At 36.3% G+C, this 16,212-nt stretch overlaps 1 protein-coding gene across 2 annotated transcripts in view; it reads right to left on the bottom strand.

Moving 5' to 3' along the window:
* LOC114087379 (protein POLR1D) overlaps positions 1-16,212 on the bottom strand; it is a 41,281-nt gene that overhangs the window by 23,080 nt on the left and 1,989 nt on the right. The window contains exon 2 of one of the 2 annotated variants that reach the window (XM_027928846.2): positions 15,965-16,044. The exons of the other annotated variant lie outside the window; for it this stretch is intronic. The gene's annotated coding sequence lies outside the window, so the exon portion shown is untranslated. The remainder of the gene's footprint in view (positions 1-15,964; positions 16,045-16,212) is intronic. 2 annotated transcript variants of the gene reach the window in all.

The following is a 16,212-nucleotide window of genomic DNA, read 5'->3' on the forward strand; positions in this document are numbered from 1 at the left end:
TTTTCAATGTTTTAGGATGTTCTTGTAAATCAGGTATGGTGGCACACACCTATAATCCCAGCTATTTGGGAGGCCGAGGCAGGAGAATTTCAAGTTGGAGACCAGCATGGACAACTAAGTGACTCTCTGTCTCAATATAAAATAAAAAGGACTGGGGATACAGCTCAGTGGTAGAGCACCTGTGGGTTTAATTCCTAATACCACTAAAACAAAACAAAATAAATAAAATGCTCTTATAAAATGAAAAGATGATCTATGAATCAGTACCAAACTTTTTGCATGTTCCATATAGGCTTACACATATGCAATGTGAGTAATAAGATTTAACATTGCAAAATGTTACTCAGATTCCAGGTGCAACTATTACAAGTACCATATTGTGTTAGCAGCTTTCCATAATTATGACAGACCCGATAATCAACTTATATAGAGAAAAGGTTTAGTTTGGATCAGTTTTGGAGATTTCAGTCCATGATTGATTGGCCCTGTTGCTTTTGGGCCTGTGGGCAACACATCACAGTAGAAGTGTGTTGTTGAGCAAAAACTTCTTACCGTGTGGGTGGGAAGCAAAAAAGAGAGAATACGGCATGGGAATCCCATTATCCCCTTCGAGGGTCCACCCCCTTATGTGCCACCCTGGAGATCAAGTCTTTAACACATGGCCCTTTGGAGAATCATTCATTCGTTCATTTTTTTTTTTTTTTTTAAGGTACTGGCGATTGAACTCTGGAGTGCTTTACTAATGAGCTACATCCCCAGTCCCTTTTATTTTTTGAGACAGGGTTTCATTAAGTTGCTGAGGCTGGCCTTGAAGTTGCAATGCTCCTGCCTCAGCCTCCCAAGCTCCTGGAATTACAAGCATGCACCACTATAGCTGGCAGAAAATAGTAACTTTCTCATGGTAGGATCTATTGCATTCATGCAAAGGGGAAGGACCTGGCAAGTTAATGTATCTTTTTACTTCTAAACACTTCTGCGGCTCAAGCTGGGCATGGTAGTACATGTCTGTAATCCTAGGGACTTCAGAGAGGTGACTTCTCCAATTAGTAATGTGGGTTGATTCTTAATAATTAAGCTCTTAGAAGGTAAATGTATTGCTCGGTTCATAAGACACCATCCTCTCTGTAGGTTACTAATTTCATTTTCAAATCAGCAATTTTACAAATATTTTTTCTTAACTCCGAATTCAGAAAATGATGATTCATTTTCAGTTTATATTATAGGACCTGAGTAAATGCCCAATGGAAAATTTTATATAAATTATGAATAGCATCTCTTACTAAAAATAATTTTGTAGGGTGGTAGTGGTAGGGTTGCTTAGGAAATAATAAACTCTAAATAGAAAAGCTCATGAATTATATAATACCAGAGACAGCAGATGTGTTTGATAGGCCAATTGTTAGGTTTAAAAATACATTTACATGCGTACTGAAATACTAGTTGGGACGAATAAATCCAGATGAGAATATAAGGTCAAAATAACTACTGAGCTATTTTACTCAATAAAAAGCATTTTTTTTTTTTTTAAGAGAACAGATGTTTTGAAGAACAAAACTGGTGAAAAGAAAACTGCAAAAGAAAAAGGGATTTAAAGTCTAGAAAGATGGGTGTGGAAGGAAGCCAATATCCAAGCAAAGAAAAGCTAATATGGCAGCTGCTTGAATTTAGTAAAAGGCAGGAAAATGTGGCAAAATATTAAAAAGGAGAAATATAAAATAAAACTCAAACTCTTACCAAACAGCTACTCAAAATACAAATAGGAAATCATATCATAGAAATTATATGAAAGAAAATATTATAAAGTCTCAAAAGTTTGCCTCGACAGCTTTAATGAGGGTAGAAATTTGACATGTTATCCTTTGATAAACACCACATACCAGAAAAGCCACCTCACCAAAAGCTTCATCTGTAAATCACTCTGGTGATCTTAAAAGAGCTGTATTTTGTACTGCAAATGATCTGCAGCTTTCTGCAGACTGTCCAAAACAATGCTTCAGAGTTCTTGGATCTCAGCCCTGAGGATGGCCTATTCAGCAGAAAAGTCTGGTCAGCCTGCTGGAGCTGTTTCTTCACTTGTGTCAAAGCTGCAGTAATCTGTTAGAAAACAAGCTGTCCACCCTTCATAGATTTCAGTGTCTGATTCACCAAATGATTATAAATTATATTCAAAACTAAGAGCCAAGGGATGGAAAAAAAATAAAAGGAAGATAAAGGAAAGTTCCATAATTTGTAGGATTTCCTAATAATCTCAAGCTCATAAATTTTTTAAAAATTCATATTACATATGTAGAAACTAATCTCTTGAAGGTGCTATTTCAGGATAAATAATTTACCTGTCATCAACTGAAATGAACAATTTTTAACCCAGCAAGAAAACATTCATATATCTAGTGCAATGTACAACATAAAGGGAGGACTGGAAAGTGCAGGCACAGACTCAAATGTGGCCTGGGGCCTCTCAGTGCAAGGCAGAGGTGAGCCTTGGGAGGCAAGAGATAATGGAGCCAGAGATATTGAGGGTGTAGCCTGCTTGAGTGAAGGTGCTTCCCTCCTGCCATGTGAATTGCCAGAACTAGACTCATCTCAGCTGCTAGGCATTTTTTGTCTTTCACACCATAAGTAGCAAAGAACGCTTTGAGGGTAGTATTAAAAAAATACTACCATATAGGTACACATCATCTTTTCTACACTAAGAATTAAGTACAATTATCTACTATACAAAAATAATTAATTAAAACCAATCAGTAAATTCTTGACTCTTAAACCCTACAACTTCAAGTGTGAAGTTGTTTTTCAGTTATTAATTTATACAGGGATGAAATTGAGTAGGACAAGCAATTTCAAACCCCATTTCACAATTAAGAAAATATATTAGTTAATATGTATACAAGTGCTTGGAAAAACCTCCGTTTCTTATAAAGTAGTTAATACCCAAACTGCACAACTGTGCAAATAAGGTTTTATAGTGACTTTCAAAGTCCCCAGAGATGCTTCCCCTTAGCGGGCTGAGGTTGTAGAGTTCTGGTGAAATGTAAACACATTCTTATAGACACTGAATTCAATGGCACTAGAAAAACTGCAGAAATAATGAAGAAATAATGAAGGGAAGGAACAGCTCATAAGGACTAATCTTTACTGTAGAAAAACCCAAGGTATAGAAAATTCCATCATCCGAAATATAAACACACACACACACACACACACACACACACACACACACATATATATATATATATATATATATATATATATATATAAAATTTACAATCCTTTCCTAGTATTTGCTTGACAGAAATTGGGCCCATATGTATAACTTCTTTATCAATTCCTACACATGCAGTATTTCCAAAGAGGTCCCAAATCTAAAAATTCAATATTTATATCATATTATACATCAGTTGCCAAAAGATGGACATAATACCTTTGTTTATTTAGTTTTATATGGTGCTAGGGATCAAACCCAGGGCCTCACACATGCTAGGCAAATGTTCTACCACTGAGCTACACCCCTAGCCCCTTTAGTTGCTAAAAGAAATAAACCATAGAAAATAATATAGTTGGAGATTTTGGCATCAGGAACCAGCTGTAAAACAACCAAGAACCAAAAACTTTAATAAATGTAGAACTTTATTTATTCTGAGACTTGTTTTACAAGGTATCAAAAACATCAAATTTGATCTTCTCCTAGCTGTACATATTCGAATCATCTCACCTACTAGCAAAACATGAATTATCCTTAGGGATGAAAAGCAGCTATAGTTTAATTGGATGGAGAAATGCTAACAAAGAGTTTAGAACCAAGTTAAAATTGAAAAGGTATGCAACTGAGAGTTCATGGTAAAATTGTGAGACAGTTTATGCTGATTATTCAAACAACATAATCTGGCTTCTTCCCAAAGTCTAATATACTGATGCTTACAAAAAAGGGCACTGCATTTTCAATGCAAATGCTTTGGACTGTCTTTTCATATATCATCTGAAATATTAACTCCTCAAATTTACAATTTTTTCCTAGTATTTGCTTGACAGAAATTGGGCCCACATATGTAACTTCTTTATTAATTCCTACACATGCAGTATTTCCAAAGAGGTCCCAAATGTAAGTATTTACAAGGCTCTTTTTTTTTACTATAATTTGCAAGGAAAAACTCCAAAATGAATTAAAATGTTCAGGTAAAGAATCATTAAGTAAATGCTATGTATATGTATATTTTAAATGCAAGGTGAAAAAATTATCAATAGTATTTCTTCTTTTTCCCCAGAATCTAGGATGGCATGGTATCTAAGGAGAAATTGTGAGCAGATAGATTATAATGTTTCAGCCCAGGATTATTACCTTTAGAGAACACCATGAGTACCAAAACTAACACTATGCCACTGCTAGGATGTGTATATGATAATTGTGTTCAGAAACACTGAGCTTCGGTACAGAATTTCTTACCTGAAAAATCCAGACTGAGTAGAAATACTCAGGAATTGTCCCTAACACATCTCTTGATGCTTTCAGAAGAGAGATCATACAGTTGCTACTTTATGGTTTTTGAATTGAGGCCATGTTCAAATAACCTTAAGAAAATGAGAAAGCAGCTACAATGCAGTGGAGAGAGAATGAATTACAGTTTGGTCACTTGCTAGCTCTTGTGACAGTCAAAGATCACAAAAATATGGATCTGTAAAATGGGGACATTTCTATGACCCTCTTGGAGTCCCTATGGGGATTAAATGCAATTACACATATATTTACTTTGCAACTATAAGGTACCAAACAAATACAAGGTGTTATTTTTAAGAATTAAAAAAATATAACCATATAGTTACAGCATGATATTGATAGTTGAACATATGATAATCAAAACATACACACACACACACATATATACATATAAATAAATAAATATAAAATATAGTAACATCACTGTAATAATTTACAAAATAATATAAGTCCTTTTATTGGCTAGGCAACTAAGGGTTAGGGAGGCTGACATGTGTAAGGGTCACAGTTGACTCAAACTTTAAGCCTCTGACTTTACATCCAGACAGCTTTCAACTAAGACATAGCCTTACTTTATTCAATCATGAAGATGTTTTCTATATTTTGATATGTTCAAGTGGTCTGTTGGCACAAACACAGATGAAAAAGTTAAAATGACATTTCGTTGGGCACAGTGACCGAGCCTGTAATCACAGACAGGAAGATCACATGTTTGAGGCCAGCCTGGGCAACTTAATAAAGGAGGCCTTGAGTCAAAATAAAAAATATATATATATAAAGGGCATAGCTCAGTGCTAGAGTGCTTGCCTAGTGTGTGTAAACTCCTGGGTTCAATCCTTATTACTCCCCTACCCGCTCCATACACACAGAAAAGAAAAAGAAAATTATGTTTTCATGAACCAAGTATTGAGTAAACCCATCTTTTTTTTTTTTTTTTTTTGGCTGGGGTTGGGGGGAAGATTGAACATTGAGCTATGTGTTCCCAGATCTTTTATTTTTTGAGACAGGGGTCTGACTAATTTGCTGAGGCTGGCCTTGAACTTGTGATCTCCTACCATGCCAACTGAGTTAACCTGTATCTTGGTCCTTAACTGAATACTCTCTTTAATTAACTCTTTTCATGATTAAGATTTATAAAAAGCAGTCCTATTTCCAATGTTTCAGCCTCAACTTAGAAACAATCAAGGATTACTGGGCAACAAGTTGTTTTCTTAAACTCAACTCTTTAGAGCTTATGTCCTGGCATAGCCTGGTCTTCCTATGTGGAGGGTTAACCCAAGCAGCATGATGGCCACTGAAGACTGAGCTAAAGAGTAAGGCAGTCCTGATTCCTGTCCACTCACTAGCCATATAACACTAGGCTGGCTACTTCTCCAGACCTCAGTTTCCTTTTCTAGAAATGGAAAAAACATTATCTATCTTGGAGGATTAAACTGGTTTCCCCACTTGAATCAAATGATTCTTATAGTCACAGTTACGTGGCTGTTAGGCCATCTGTTTTTGGCTAGGAATAAGCCTAGTTGGCTTTCTCATGTCCTGGCTTGTTCTGAAACACATATTTCAGATGGGGACCAACCTATTAGAAGAGCAAATAGGAAGGGAACCCTCTGCTTGCTTGCTTGCTACAAGTCTGGACAGCAGACAGTGGCACACCTGTAGGCTAACACTCCTAAAGACAGACATTTTCAGCAGAACAATTTCTAATTATAAACCCGTAGAATTCCTATTTTTTTCCTAACCATTTAAGGACAAAGTACAATCTTTAACATGTAAACAGATAAATGAACAGAAAGTAGGAATAAAACTATATTACCAAGACTGGAAGACTTAAATTACAACGTCTGATGCAGAACATAAATCCAACTCATTTACTTTGACAAAGAACATGACAGTTGTACTCTATTCCTCATCTACATGGAATATAGTGACAATTGAAGCTACGTCTCTGATTTCTTATTGATTATTTTTGAAGAAAAAACTCTGCTAAGTATTTCAAGCACTAGGATTTATTCTTAAGTAAGCAAACCAGGATCTGAATAACTTTATTTGAGGAATCTCAGTGATGTATGATCCTTGAACTCTGAGTTCCAATTAAATTTTATTCTGAGATCTCATATAACTTACCTAATATGGTGGTAAGAAATGAATGCCTTTGGACAAAATGCTCATGAGGATACAAGGGAAAAACTCCAAGAGTCTATTATGCACATTGTGGAGCAAATTTGATAAAAATGACACAATCAATGTCAAGGATGCTTAATTTTGTACTTCATATGTTTCAGGCCTTAGAAAGTCTAAGATTTCTGACAATTTTTCAGCAAAGCCAAGGAAAGTCCATTTTGCAAAGAAAGGGCAAAATAAAACTTGAGTTACTGTATCAGTAAACACCATTAAATTTTAGTTTTGGAAATATGGGCCTGTGAATGCCCCAAATCTGAGAATATGTAGTAGGTATATAGAGGTGTTCACAAAACCAACAATGTTTGCCTTGGGGGTCAATTCTTATTTATGTGAGAGGACCTCTCTTGCACCCAGACTTGGCCTTCCAAATCCAGACTCCTGCCTTCTTACATGTGTATAAGCACCATGAACAATTCTCAGCTCTGGTTACCCCTCTGGACTCACCTACCTGGCAATACCTGACAGATGTGCTTGGTTTCTACTGTGCAGGCTATTCCTCTTTTAGTCTATCTTTGTTCTGGTTAAGGGCACTTTAGTTTCAATGAACTCCTAAGTCTGACTCCTCCTGGACAGGCCCAGTCTCTTGTCATCTATATATGACAGATTATGGAGCTAAAGACATACAACCACAAATCAACTCAAAACAGTCTGTTTTCTCAGTTTTTAAAATTCAAGTTCAAGTCTTAAAGTATTTAATAAACCAACTTAAGAATCCATCTTCTATTTAAAATCTCTGCATTCATGCAACTTATGTTATAGTATGTCTGGTAGGGGGATGGACATTATACAAAAACACAATAGGTAAAGTAGTGTGTGTATATAGATAGATACACACAAATATACATACACACATATTAGAAGGCAGTAGATTTTATAGAAAATACACTGCAGGGGAAGGTCCTGGGGAAATGGGCTGCAATTTATTTTCTGGCATTCGTTACAGCACTGGGGATTGAACTCAGGGGTATTCTCCCACTCAGCTACAGCCCCAGACCTTTTTATATTTTTTTTGAGACACGTTCTCACTAAATTGCTCAGGCTAGCCTCAAAGTTTGTAAACCTCTGCCTTAGCTTCCCAAGTGGCTGAGATTACAGTGGAACTACAATTTTAAAGGACATGGGAAAGTTGAAAGCAATGATACCTATCTTTCAGACATGACTCTTTGGCACAATCAGAATGAAAACAGGAGCCAAGTGAGATTCATCTTTGTATCCCTAGTACCTGGAACATGGTAGGACTTTAAATAGCTGATGGGGGGGAAAAAACGCAGGCATTCTATCTTTTTTCCAAAGGAATGTTATTTGTAATAAAAGGCTTATGAGAGGTGGTTAGGGAATGTACCATTTGACCATGACACAGCAGCATATCTTAGAATCAAATCCATAGAATTCCACTCCATGGCACTCAAAACAATAATCCTACAACTTCTGCTCCACTGGAGTTCTGTGGGGACAAGATCCCAAGGAAAATCTGAGTCACTATATTGGTATTACAAAATAAAAATATCTTTTGAGCTGGGGAATGTATCTTGATGGTAGAGCATTTGCCTAGCATACCCTAGGTTCAATTCTCAGCACATTAAAAAGAAAAAAAAAAAAAAAAGCTTTTGATCAATTTCAAGTGGGAGATACCTACTTTTATTTTAGATCAATAGACGATAAAAGATGGAGCATGAGAAAAAGCTGATGTCCTCTAGTTTTTTCCCTCCCTGTTGTGGCACTGATATTCTCGATCATGCATACATTCATTCATTCAGACTACCAAGTGCCTGACCCAGTTTTAGGGGTTGGGAATAGAAAGGCAAATGAGGACAAAGTATATTTAAGTCGAGTTCGACAACAAGCAAGTGAAAATATAATGCAATGTTAGTGAACAAAGAGTGTTATGAAGGAATAAATCAAGGTAAGTAGATAGAAAGTGACAGAGGGTTCTATATAGATGCACATGATATTTTAGAGAAAGTAGTCATAGTAGATAGCCTCTGGGATGGTTCAACCTCTTGGTATTCAGATGCTTGTGTGATTCCCTCCTCTTAAGTGTGGGCTAGATATACTGACTCATGTCTGACAAACAGAATAAAGCAGAAGTGACTGGATGTCATTTCTGAGATAAGGATATTAAAAAGACAAGTTTCTGTCTAGGGTTTTCCAACTCTCTTGGATTGCTTGCTCTGGGGGAAGCCAACTGCCATAGTGATAGGCAGCCTGAAGTGATTGAGCAAGAAGGCAAATCCTCCCCACACACACTTCAAGGCTACCTTGCTGTCTAGAAAACACCTGGATTGCAGCCCAAGTGGTTTTTGTTTTGTTTTGTTTGCAGAATTGGGGATGGAACCCCGGAGTACTCTACTACTGTGCTGCATCCCCAGCCCTTTTTATTTTTTAAGACAAAGTTACACTAAGTTGCCCAGGCTGGCCTTAAACTTGCAGTCCTCCCACCTCAGCCTTCGGAGTAGCTGAAATTACAAGTGTGCCCACCATGCCTGGTGCTTTGGTGTTATTCACCCAATTTTATAGATAAGGAAACTGGAGGTTCAGAAAGGCTATCACTCACCTACATTCACAAGCTAGGATGTGATGGATCCCAAGTTCTCTGACTTCAGAGGACTACCCACCCTTTGCTTCTATATGATACTGCCCTGAAAAAAGAAGTCCCTAGAGTCTCTCCCACCCTTGAAAAAGAAAAACAAACAAAACAAACCCAACCCCAATGGTTGTTTAAGTCTACTGGTCTAGCCTCTGTCTAATTAGATACTCCAGGCAATTTGATTTTCTAATGGAGTTGTTTAGATGATGCATTATCTTTAATTTTTTTCAGGTTTGACCCAAGTCAAATAGGTAAAACTTAGAAAAGCATCCAGGTAGCTTTATTTTTGACATAGCATAATGAACAGGAAATTTATAAGGAAATAGAAATTATTTGATAAAATATCAATATAGTCTATTTTATGCAGTTTTATGCTCACTGACCTAGATTGAGCCCAGGCTTCCTACCAACATTCCAGACACCTGGCACTAGACCAGGTATCCATCTGCTATAGAACTTGCTTTTTCTTCCTTATCTAGAAGCTTGGGGAAGATTATGAATGTTCCAGAAAGATCTTACTTTATCTTGAAAAAAGAAAATAATAAGAAACCTAATCTACTTGATTTTTATCTATATTCTATTAACAGGAATGTTATTTCAAAATACTGTTTTTCTTAAGAGTTTTAATAGACTGGGAACCTACCATATAGGGTTCCTCAGATTCATATTACAGTGCTGCTTTGGGCTAAAGGAAGTTAAAAAAAAAAAAAAAGAAAGAAAAAATCACCTTTCCCCTCAAAGTTTCCACTAAGAAACATGACCCAATCAGCTTGTCCAATATCATATAATAATAATAACATTAATAGCTAACATTGATTAAAAGTATGCTTTATTGGCCAGGTTCTGTCCAAAGCAATCACTTTGAATATATTATCTAAATAGTTAAAGCATCCATATACAGTATTATTGTTATTCCAATGTTACAGATGAAGAAACTCAGGCACACAAAGAGGTCAAATATAAAAAATGTCCAGGCAGTGTGATTACAACAGCTCATAACTTCTATGCTACACTGCCTCAGTTATTTAGACTGAAAAGGTATCCAAGATCCCCAACATTTCAACTTCCATTTCTAAGTATCCCCTTCACATCCATGGGTCCCATAAGTGTGGACTGAACCAATTATGGATGAAAACTACTCAGACAAAAGAAACTGTGTTTGTACTGAACATGTGTAGACTTTTTTTCTTGTCATTATATCCTAAACAATTATAATAACTATATTTCATTAGGTATTGTAAGTAAGATAGAGGTGATTTAAAGTATACAGGATACACATGAATGCCATGTTATTTTATATGAAGGACTTCAGCATTGGTAGATTTTGGTATCCATTAGGGTCCAGAAACCCCTACAATGGTAGTTATCAAGGTATAAATGTACTTCTTTTCTTAAAAAAAATACCAAGAAAAAGACAAAGCTCCATTATAAAAACAACTTCCCCGCAAAATATAGACACATGTATCAACTAGTCTGAAATACCTACAATAGCCTACTACCTTATATAGTAACTAATGCTCTTTACTAGAACTATTAGCTAAATACAAATCAAAGTTAAGTGACACAAACTTGGGCATTAATAAAAATCACACACATAGCTGAACTACAAAATTTATTCCTTTAAAAAGGTTCATAATTTTGCCTTTTAATTGCTGAATAATTTTAGGCTCATTAAAAAAAATTCTGGTCTTATTTTCATTTATCCTTAGTCTTTTCTTTTAGTGCTCTGCTTAAAACGACACCTCCTCAGAAAGGCCTTCTTTGATTACTCAAAATTTTCAGTGCTTTCTCTCTCTGCTACTCTTCTTTTACTTCTGTTTATGTGACTGCCTGAAAATGGATTATATCTATACATTTGCTTATTAGAAAATATCTATACATCTGCCATTAGAAAATACAACTGTTTATGGACTAACTTGTCCCTGCTGTATCCTGGTCCCTAAACTGTGCCTGCAGTGTGCGCTCAATATTTATGGAATGAATAAATGAAATGTTCTCTTTGAATAGAGAAACCTGGGAAAGCTGATGGCAGCAAGAGTCAGTTTGCTCCCTTCCCTGATCCTCTCCCCACTCCCAATCTGTGGCCCTAGATTTGAATCCTTAGAAAGTATTAGAATTATTGTGATATTTATTGGTACAGAATGGGAAGGTAAGGGTTGTTGAGCCTACGTATTCTTATTAGTAGTATTAGACAGGCCAGGGAAGAGGACATTATAAACCTGGCCTTGCTGATTTTTGGTTGTGAGGAAGTGGCAAGAAAACTATGGGTATCACATTCAATTGTAAAAATTAATCAGGCACTGAGATTATGAAAATTCAGGTGAATTCTAAAAGAGAACAGCATTGTTTTCTCACTGTATTCATATTTTTCACTTCTGAATAAAGGAGAGCAAAGGGCAAATTAAAAAAACAAACAAACAAAAAAACAGAACAAACAAAAAACCTAAGGGGTAAATCAACCTGAATATGGAGCGCCAAAGAACTTTGGAGTCATTTTCAACCCTTCTCTCACCTTTACCCATATGTATGTTTCTAAGTTACTTTATTTTTTAGTAATTTTCTATTTCCATTCCTACCATTATGCTGGGGCATAATGGTAGGAATGGAAATAGAAAATCATATTTACACTATACCTCAACTATTACAAATGCCCTCTAACACTGCATCTCCCAGTATTCCCTTTCATTTATCCATTCTGCACATGGGTATGAGACAAAAAAATAAAACTTTATGGCATTTCCTAGCTCAAGAATTGTAATGGGTCCTTTACACTGAAAAAGAGGAAACCTAGGGGCTGGAGTTGTGGCTCAGTGGTAGAGCACTTGCCTAGCATGTGTGAGGCACTGGGTTTGATTCTCAGCACCACATATAGATAAATGAATAAAATAAAGGTCCATCAATATCTAAAAAAAATTTTAAAAAAAGAGGAAACCCAATTATTCTGGATATTTACTTTACCAATCCATCAACTTCAATATCCCATGAGTTTCCAGAAGGCAGATGATGCCTGTTTTGTTTGCTACCCTCAGTGTCTAGCACAGTGGCTGACAGAATGGGTGCTCATGAAATAATCACTGCCTCAATAGTGTTTCTCACACATTCCATTCTATGTTCAGCATTTACTACTCACCACTATAAATACAATCTATTTTTTTTTTCATGCCCTGTCCAAAATCACATAAGATTTTTTAGGACAGATTACATTATACTTATATTCTTTTATTTCCACCATATCTCAGGACTGTGCTACTATTAGGCATATACTTACTATAAATAATAATGTAAATTTGGGAGGAACTTCATTATTGAAAGAAATAAAAAAAAGACCAACATAGTAATTGTTCCAGTAGAAGTTAAAGCATTTCAAGTAGCAAAAGGAAAACTAACAGTAAAAATTTGAGCAGAAAAACACTAGATTTAATTTTTATAGGTCCTTGAAAGCAGAATAGAAATAGAAGATTTGGGCAAACTTTCTAGAAGCCTGGTTTCAAGGGTGTTACTTACAAAGATTATCTCAATCTAAATGATGCTAACCAAAATTACTTTGTCGAGTGAGCCGAAGAATATAATCTTTTTACGCTTAAAAGAAAGGAAAAGAAGGGTGGGGAATTGTGGGTCATGAACTTGACATGCTTTCATATTTCTTGAAACAAGATACTCTGGGTCAGTACTGAACAGATCACTTTTTTGGTGGGGGGGAGGTGTTCCGAGGATTGAACTCAGGGGCACATGACCACTGAGCCACATCCCCAGCCCTATTTTCGGTATTTTATTTAAAGTGTCTCACTGAGTTGTTTAGCTCCTTGCTTTTGCTGAGGCTGGCTTTGAACTCGAAATCCTCTGCCTCAGCCTCCCGAGCCACTGCGATTACAGGTGTGCACCACTGAGTCTGGCAATAGAGCCACTTTTTAAATAGACACCTTTTCTTCTCTAAGAGATTTTGCATTAGCCTGTGCACGATGCCAATTAACTAGAACACTTAGATGTTACAGCTATGTGTAGTTTATAAATAACTAATTTGTAAAGTACTCTGAAAATAGAAAGTGCTAAGCAAGTACTCAGAATTATTATATATTAAAAGCCTTTGGTATGCAATCATTATTTAATAATTGGCTTTTTAAAAGGCATAGTACTTTATAGTTGGTCAGAATTTCTGATCTTGAATTATTAATAATACATCAGCCTATTTCAAGTGAAATGCTATTAGAATGCAAATCAGATACTGATCAAGTGATTTTTTTGTTTGTATAAATAAATGTTTCATGTCAATCTTTCTCACCCTGTCTTAGACCAACTTAGTCTTTCCCTGGTCCCTACAGACTTTATGCAATGATCCCTTCCATGGGTCTGGGCCTCTCTTGGTTATCCTATCTACCCTGCACTCAGTTTCTATTTTCTCCCATCTGCCTTCTGAATGTGTTTTAAATGAACTTGTTATGGTTAACCTAAACAGATTCAAGATTGCATGTCACATGACTAATGATACTAAACTCTTTATGCACAATGAAGTAATGAGATGTGGTGGTGGTCACCAGCGGGTCCATTTCCCATGTGTGCTAATTACTTCAGCCTACTGTCATCTTTCTATACCTCTATGTCCACTAATTGAACTTTGTTTTCATCTCCTGACAGTTCTTGGATTCAGTATTAAACTCCATGTAAATAATCCTACTTACTATGCTTATAAGTCTACCCATAGGCAAAAAACTTTTTGTTCCTTCTCCACTACCCCTTTTGGGCTTCCTTACATCTGCAGATGTTAATTCCCTTACACTGACCCTGGGTTTCTAGAATCTCTGTCACCCTAAGAGAATATTTTCTATACTTGCCCATGACTTTGATCTTTCCTCATCCCTACTCTCACTTAAACTGACTTCTCGAATGCCTTGTGTACTTTTCTTATTGGAAAACTCAAACTAAGCCATTTCTCTACATAGTGAGTGTTAACGTTTACTTTTTTGCACATACCAGATAAGTGCTCTACCATTAAGTCATGTCCCCAGCCCACTTTTACCCTTTTAGACACTAAATGCTACTACCAAACTAATGCTACTCTCAGCCCTGTAACCTACGTGCCAACTCCAAATGACATTTCTTGGTGCTTCTCTGACTCATTCAGTATCACTCTCCTGTTTTGAAAGTCTTGGCTTTCACAACTCGACTTTTGGCAGACTTTCCTACTATCTCACCAATCAACTCTTTGTTTAGTCACAATTTAATACTGAGGTTACCTAGGGCTTGGTCTTGCTCTCACTTCTTTGCTACTCTGATTTTTTGAAGATTTACATCTCTTTATGGTGAAGACTCAAGTTTATCTCCAGCTTAGATAACTCATATATGCTGCCTACAATGTTCAAAGTGGAACTTTTCTACCTTTCATCCCACTTAAGTTTCCCCATTTTATTAATTATACCACAAACATAGACAGGAATCATCTTTCTGTTTCCTCACCTTCCAGACCCAATTCCCGAGGTCCACCAATTCAGTTACAAAATATCATCTCAAATCCACCCTTTTTCTCATTATTAGCTTATCACTTCCCAGGCCACTTCAACTCTTTAGTTTGTCTCTCTGGCTCTATTCTGGCTTCCCTATAATACATTCTCCTAGTTGTATGTAATTAAAGTAATCAAGATGTCATTCCTACTGTACTTAAAATTCAACCTCCTTATCATGCTAGCTCTTCCTCCCTCTGAATCAAAAGGACAGGTCCTTCTCTTCCTTGCCTACTATGTTACAGATGTGCAAATCTTTTTTTTTTTTTTTTTAATATGTTTAAGTTTGTCAATGGTCATTTATTTTTATGTGGTGCTAAGAATCAAACCCAGTGCCTCATACATGCTAGGCAAGCACTCTACCAATAAGTCACAACCCTAGCCCACGAGCACATCTTTTTCCAATACCTTAATTCCTCAAACCAATTTTCTACTTCAGGACCTTCATACATTATTCCTCTGGAATGCATTTTCTCTCTACAGTGCACAGCTAACTCCTTCTCTTTCTATAACCCTGGGGAGACCTTCCTTGACTTCTGTACCTAAAGTAGATTACTCTCGTGTTTTTATCTTGACCCTATATTTGTTTCTTTAACAAAAATACAACTTTATTTCTTTAATGTTGTCCTTATAATGCATGCTCTATGAGAACAGGAACCTTTGTGCCTCATCCACTAGTCTATTCTCAAGGCCTTGTACAAACCAGGTACTCAGTAAATATAGAAATCTTTAGAAATGGGCTCAGTGTAGGAAATGTAGACTCTGTGGCAGTCTAGAAGAGGTCAATGTGATTGACTGAAAGGTTACCTACCATAAGTACTTACATAGACTCATCCAGTGTTTTACCAAGTAAATTGATAAAGATTAGGAAAGACAAAGTGTTAACAAAAGCACACAGAAGTTCCCAAAGTAGGCTGGGGAGGTTGACAATAATCAAATTTTGGCTTAGATTAGAGTATGGTGGAACTGTTCCAATAAGAGAGAATGGCAGCATCAAAATCCAAAGCACAGGGCTCTGAAGGGTGAGGGAATCCTTGGGTTTAAGGCTTGACAGATATGTAGGGTGAATTGAGAGGCAAGTTGGGTAGCATAGTTATTAGACACAAGTTGAAGAGGTAGATATGATGGCTCTTAGATGTGATATGATTAATATTTCAAGTTTTCCAAAAAAGCCACTTCCACCCAACATAGAATTTTCCTTCTCCTTACCCTTATTTTTATTCCAACAGTGTGTCTTCTATGTGACCCTGGGCTATACTTACACACCTATTGGTCATCCCAGTTTTATCCTGTAAAACAATCAAAATATCTTGGCTTACTCAGGTCATGACTAAATATTTTATTATTGTCCTGCAAATCAAGAAGTAAATTGGTATCTATCCTATAAATACTATAAAGATGGAACTTGATACCAACTAAACTCTTATGCAAAACCAGAATTCTCACAATTCCCTCAA

Source organism: Marmota flaviventris, chromosome 4, assembly GCF_047511675.1.
Source record: "Marmota flaviventris isolate mMarFla1 chromosome 4, mMarFla1.hap1, whole genome shotgun sequence".
NCBI lineage: Eukaryota > Metazoa > Chordata > Mammalia > Rodentia > Sciuridae > Marmota > Marmota flaviventris.